Genomic DNA, 6,790 nt, shown 5'->3' with positions numbered 1-6,790 from the left:
GGCGGCGGCGGCGACGGGAAACAGAAACTGATTCTGAGGCGACAGAAGCAGGTGCACCAATGGCGAGGCACTCAGCAGGCGGAACAGCAGCGAAGGTGATGGGTCCAGGAGTCAGAGGAGCAGAGGAGAGTTCAGGGTGTGTATAAGTGACCTTGGGTGTGAGGAGTGACCTAATCTTTATTAATAAATGGTTATACTCAGGGAGCTGAATGAGGCCGGGACGTGAAACTAAGGATTCTTCCATCAGGGAAAATAAAACATCTGAGCAGTCCGGGTTATTTTTAGCAGAAGTAAATAAATCTAGTAAAGTCTGGTTTATTTGGGCTAATTCATGGGGTGAATACGTGATTGATGGGCCAGTGTCTTTAAGTGAGGGTGTGGAGTCAGGTGTCGCCCCCACCGGAAACTTGAGAGGTGGGGCGGCGGAACACGCCCCCACAGAGTCACTGGAAGAATGCCCCAGAGGTACAGACCGGCCGGGTTGGACAGCCGCGGCGCGATGTGACGGCGAGAGGCCGGACTCCGCCCCCACCAAGAACCTGGAGAGTGAGGCCACGGAATCCGCCCCAGTAACGTCAACCGGACCGGACCCGCCGAACCGAGCAGAAGTGGACCGGAGCCCCCGCGGGACGTCGGACCTCGCCCCCACCGAAAACCTGAGAGGTGAGGCGGCGGATCCGGCCCCCACAGAAACACCGGAACCAACTCTAAAATTCTGCTCAGCCGGCGAAACCGGCCCAGTCGCCGCGGGCTGCCTTCGGGACCGCTTCCTACCTCCCGAGCGACGACGGGTGAGTCGAGGGACCGGAACAAAACCAAACTCCTCTTCGAGCTCTTCGTCCTCCCCCGACGTCCATCCCGAGTAGCCGGGCGAAGCGGACTCAGAAACCGTGGTGCGGTGGCTTCCCCGGTACCGAGCTCTGTCCTCCTCGAGGACCAGGAGTGGAGAGGACAGGATTTCCACCTCCTGGTCATAACATCCTTGTGGATGGACGGGCTTAGTCCAAAACCCGCCGCACCGGATTGTGGATCTACTCATCTCGAGGCTCGGAGGAGAAAAAGAAAAAAGGTGAGCTGCCGAGAGAATCCTGCCCGCTGGGTTCTAATGTGTGGTTCGGGTCGTAATGTCAGGATTTGGTGGTCAGGAACGAACCCAGTAGTGCAGACAGGACTCAACTCGGCAGATTACAAAAATAAGTATTTTAATAGAAAATAAAGAACAAAATAATAGCTGACGTGGCAGCAAGACTTGCATGAAAATGGATGGCTCAAAGGGAAACTCAGGGAGGACTCAGGAAACTCAGGGAAGACTCAGAAGACGCAAGAGAACACAGGAGACCCAACGAATACGACCCGACAAAGGAACAACACAGAACAGGAGGCTTATATACAAGGACAGACCAGACGTGATTACAACAGGTGTGACGAGACAAAGGTGGCAACAATTAAACTGACGAGGAAACACTAGGGAAACAGACACAAACAGAAAACAGCAAATGGTACCATCCTTACAAATGAATAATCAGACTTCAAAAGTTTGGATGAAATTTTCCTTCTGATCTGTGTTTGTTCACAGGGAGGCAGGGGGCCACCAGGAGACAGAGGGGAACAAGGGCTTCCAGGGTTAAAGGTCTGTCTGTGATGAAGAACTTTATTTTTACAAATTATGAAGCAGCATGTTTATAAAAAACATTGTAATTGTTTGTGGCAAAATATGACTAAATATTATGACTGCTGCTTGTGGCAGCTGTGGCTGAGTGGTTAGAGCAGTCGTCCTCCAATGCAAGAGTTGGGGATTCGATTCCACCAGCAGTCACATGCCGAAGTGTCCCTGAGCAGCACACTGAGCCCGTCATTGCCTCTGATGTGTGTCCCATCAATGTATGAATGTGATAAAGCACTGATTATTCTTTGTATAAATATAGTAAAGTACTGTATGAATGGGTGAATGACAGTGGTGGAAAAAGTACTCAAGCACTGTACTTAAGTAAAAGTACATATAAACAGACAAAAATGTACTCTAGTAAAAGTAGAAGTATCACATTAATGTTTTTACTTGAGTAAAAGTAAGTAAGTACTTGCTTAAAAAATACTTAAAGTATTAAAAGTAAAAGTACTTGCTAAATGTATTACCTAATGCAATGGTCTACAGTATCATTAAGTGTGCCTACAGTATGTATATTTTCTGTAATACATTAATAGTGTTGTGTCATTTTAATGATCAATGCTGCAGATACACGTTTTTATTGTGTTTACTCTGTGACACAGTTCACACTTGGACTTGTGATTCTGTGGGTCAGAATTTTAGGGATGACATGCAGAGTTAAATGACATTAAGCAAAATAAGAAAGAGGAATGATTATACCTTTGAAAGTTTTTATTTAACACAAAGAAAAATCTATGTGTAATTTTAACTGCAGTTAAAACATTTAAGTAAAAGTTGTCTGCCTGAAAAAAGGAGCATTAGACACAACTTAGAAAGGAACAGGCTCTGATCATTTCAACTCCAGTTTGTCATCAGCTCTAGTTAAAATATTGTCTAGTCAACTTTGTAATGGGTCAATAGTGAACAATATTTTAACTTCCTGACACCATTTTCAAAACTTGGACCCGAGTGTTGAGCCATTTGGAGACAAGACGATTGGAGAAATCTCTTGTCTCCTAACATCCCATGAACTGACACATTTTAATATTGCAGCAAGAATTTCTTGCTAAAGTTCAGAAGAAGTTGGTTTTCAAAGTTTTTTTAGTCCAGTCTGGCTCCTTTGGGAGAGATAATCTGTTTTGCGGTACTGAATAGTCTTTCAATGAGGCCATGGGTGGTGCGTATCTTCTGGGTGACTCTCCACGGTGGAATCCATTTTGGGTGTGTTAGTGGTGCTGCCAGTGTGCCCAGCTCAATGACATATATACTAGAATATACATCATTGGCCCAGCTCTTCTTGAAGACAGATCTAACGTTACCTGCCCACTTTGCAGTGATTCAATGGACCAACTCCCCTCTCACCATTGGTTACTTTCAAACTAACAAACAAATCAAAATGCTGCAACATGAATCTAACGTGTAACACAAAACATTATAGAAATGTGATGTAGTACTTTGTAGAAAGTACAGATAGTTTATGTAAAATATAGTGAAGTAAAAGTCGAAAGTACCCACGTTTAACTCTACTTAAGTAAAGTGCAAGATACATGAAAAATGCACTTAAGTACAGTACATGGTTACATCCCACCACTGGTGAATGAGGACCCAGACTGTAGTGTAAAATGCGTTGAGTATCTTGATTAGATAGAAAGGCACTATGTATATATATATATATATATATATAAAAGGGCAGTCCATTTACCATGTTTACAGGGTGAGCCCGGTCCCAGAGGTTTATCTGGCCAGCATGGACCCTTTGGACCTGGAGGTGACACTGGACCAGCAGCAACCAAAGGCTTGAAGGGGCCTCAAGGACACACAGTAAGTATGGATATTGATGTGGTCAGAAATAATATTATAGAACATCATCAATCACAAAAATTACATAATGCAAAACATCCTACATCTCAAAATGAGACATGCACATTAATGTTTGATTCACGGAAAAAGAACAAAACCTCTTTCTATTGCAGGGCCGTCCTGGTACTGTTGGCTCTCCTGGACAAACTGGACAATCACTGACTGTATGTTACCTCAGTACACATTATAATGAAGGTTTCATGGAATCACAATGACCAGATTCATACTATGATGGGTTAAATATATGACATAGCCCTCTAACCACTAATATAATTAAAAATACTAAATTTATTCAAAAAAGTACTATTGGTGAAATCTTATATATTTAAGTATAAACTCTTAGCTAATTTAAAACAGACTCAGAGTTACTATAAGCAGAGTCTTCACAGTAAAAAGGAATATGTTTTTTGTTTGTTTTTAACTTTAGCATTATGCATTTACAAATTAAACTGCTGTGACAAAAATCACACAATATTTAAAGCATTTGGGGAATATAATTTCTCATTTTAGTACAGATACCATGTGTACCAAATAAAACATCAAAAGAAAACTAACTTTACTTGGCTGTATATTGTTGCTTCTTTTAGTTATTATGTTTAAAACTGTATTATCTTCACTTCCTGTTAATTTGAAGCAGCTGATGGTTTTCATTTTCATAGTTAGTTTTAAAGTAATGCTCCAGTTCCCCCCCCCCCCCCCCCCCCTGCATTTTTAATTTACTTTTCCTTTTTTTTTATTAGACTTTCAGCAAAATACACTTGAGTAAAAGTGAAAACACAAATTTATAAATTACTTAAAACATTTTCACAAAAACATTCTGCTAGAGAAACACAGGGACACGTTTGATACTTTACACTTTTTACTTTCACATAAAGCACAATAACATTTTTAAAGCAGTGTAATACTAGACTGACCACACAAAATCTGCATGTTTAATTGTTTATCTATATAATATATGTTCCAAGTCTAATTATTTGTGTGTGCAGGGCTTTCCTGGCATGAGAGGCGACAACGGCAAACCAGGAAACCCTGGAGCAAAGGTTTATTTATGCCATTTCCAAGCTTGTGTTTATTTTCCAACTACTGTGCATGAATCTACTGTTGTGTGACTGATTGTTGTAATTCAGGGCAGTTGTGGAGAGAAAGGCGTAGCTGGTCCTCCGGGTATTAAAGGAGATATGGTGAGATTTCATTGTTTCACTCTGGAAATTTTTCTTAGTTTTAACGTTTCATGGTCTGCTTGGAGGTATGACCATGATGTTTCTGTAACTTTATGTGTTTCAAAGGGTGTACAAGGTCAAAAAGGAGTAAAGGGAGAAACTGGGACCCCAGGCACATGGGTAAAAACAAGCATTTTTACTTTTAACTTTTTTTATATGCAATTCATCTTTTAAACGTTTTCATATAGGATAACTTTCTGTTAGAACCAGTTGTATACCTGGTCTTTATGATGGCGACCGACAAGTGAATTTTTATGTATTTTTAGGGCTCAGTGGGGAAGGTGGGGTTCACTGGGCCTCCAGGAGCTAAAGGTCAACCTGCACCTGCTGGTCCTCCTGGTTTTCCAGGAACCAAAGGAATTCAAGGACCAAAGGTAGGAATACGTGACCTTTGTAAATCTAAAATATATAATCTCTCAAAACTGATATTTTAAACATTAAATATGTACCTTTATTCATACTCATTGCAATATGCAGTCATTTATGGCCAACTGTACTTTTAAAAATAATTCTATGTGGAAACTAAGAATTATGACGTGTCCTGGTTTACTTCATGAAGGGGGGGAAAGGTCAACCCGGCAGGAAAGGAACCAAAGGAACTGCTGGGAATAACGTGAGTGTTACTTTAAAAAGACAACTCATCTGTTGATCTGATGCAGATATCAGATCAGGCACGTTTCACAAAACCAATTTAAGGTCTTTAAATAAGTAAGTTTTTCTACCTTTCAGAATTAAGCTCAGAGACTATTAATCACAGTTTATCTAAACTCACCATGATGCAGGACTGAAGGGTCATCCTGTTTTTGATTTTCTTTCTGTCACCATAAAATAAATACATCAGTCCAAATTAGCTCTGAGCAACAATAAAAATGGGAAGGTGTTGGGTTTTTTGCATGTTTTTTTTAAACAATTTTACTAAATATCATTATTTAGAACTTTTAATGTCATGTACAGGTAATGACTTTTGTCTATCTCCTTCAGTCAGTCATTTCTTCTGCTTTGCTGCATTTATTGGACAGAAGTTAAATGGAAAAACACATATGCTCATATAAAACTCAAAGCTTTTTTGTGGAGATAGAATTTTATCAAGTGAAAACTACTGTGCAGCACTCTTATTAATCAGGCACTTACCGTGTAGTATCCAGACAGAGGCAATGATTCACTAAAGGTCTTGAGAACATAAAAAATACTTTGATTGGAATTTTAAAAAGCATTAAACTTCCTAACCGCCTTTCAAATTCTACTAAAAATGTTGACCAAAATAAATTTATCTCTACAATCCAGCATGATGATGGCAGCAATACTCTGGGAATCATGTTTTATTTTATTTTTTCCTCCTAAAACAGGAGTGTGAAGATGAGTAAAGTAAGAGAAAAAGATAGAAACAGAAAAATTGTGGCTGGAGTGGCTGAAAAATGTTCCACGTGGCTGAAGACATCAGCCTTAAAAGTTTACATTTCACTAGGACAATGAACAATGCATACCTCTAAGAAAACACAGTGGTTCTGTGCAAAATGTCTGAATACCAACATAATAGAATAGAAATCAATAATTGTGTTTTGCACATATGAAATATAGAGCTTTCAGAAACATTTTAAACCAGGGTGTAGGGGGTTCCTGCAGAAACTATCATTCTGGTAATTTTGTCACAAAAGCTCTAATTTGCTCAAAGAAAATTAAAATGAAACACATGCACACACTTTTGTGACATTATGTTCACATATTGTAAAATGTATATTTTGTGTAGGGAACTGAAGGCCACACAGGAAGACCAGGACCTTCTGGACTGCCTGGAAATCCTGCAAGTATACACATTTGATGAATAAACCACAAGTGTCTCAATAAATCTCAAACAAACCTCATCCAAAGTGGTAAAAGGAACTGGTTTTACAAAATGAGTCGAACCAATTGTTTTAATTTGAGCTTCAGAAATATGCTCATCTTGAACATTTGTAACATGTTAAATCTTTTTTATTTTCAGGGCTTGAGTGGCTTGGATGGTTTGCTGGGGGTTCAGGGTAATGAAGGGGATCCGGTAAGACGAGATTGCAACACCTATGTTCAT

At 40.0% G+C, this 6,790-nt stretch overlaps 2 long non-coding RNA genes across 2 annotated transcripts; both read left to right on the top strand.

Moving 5' to 3' along the window:
- Positions 1–4,501: 4,501 nt before the first annotated feature.
- Positions 4,502–4,809, top strand: LOC119429486. Its single transcript, XR_005187790.1, has 3 exons — positions 4,502–4,545; positions 4,638–4,686; positions 4,792–4,809. It is a non-coding gene; the product is annotated as an uncharacterized LOC119429486 (long non-coding RNA).
- A 224-nt stretch (positions 4,810–5,033) lies between these two features.
- On the top strand, positions 5,034–6,495 carry LOC119429485. Its single transcript, XR_005187789.1, has 3 exons — positions 5,034–5,099; positions 5,285–5,338; positions 6,473–6,495. It is a non-coding gene; the product is annotated as an uncharacterized LOC119429485 (long non-coding RNA).
- The last annotated feature ends 295 nt before the right edge of the window (positions 6,496–6,790 follow it).

This window comes from Nematolebias whitei, unplaced genomic scaffold (assembly GCF_014905685.2).
Source record: "Nematolebias whitei isolate Nwh7 unplaced genomic scaffold, NemWhi1 Nwh_scaf_1578, whole genome shotgun sequence".
In the NCBI taxonomy this organism is placed as follows: Eukaryota; Metazoa; Chordata; class Actinopteri; order Cyprinodontiformes; family Rivulidae; genus Nematolebias; species Nematolebias whitei.
This window is presented reverse-complemented; position numbering and strand designations above follow the sequence as displayed.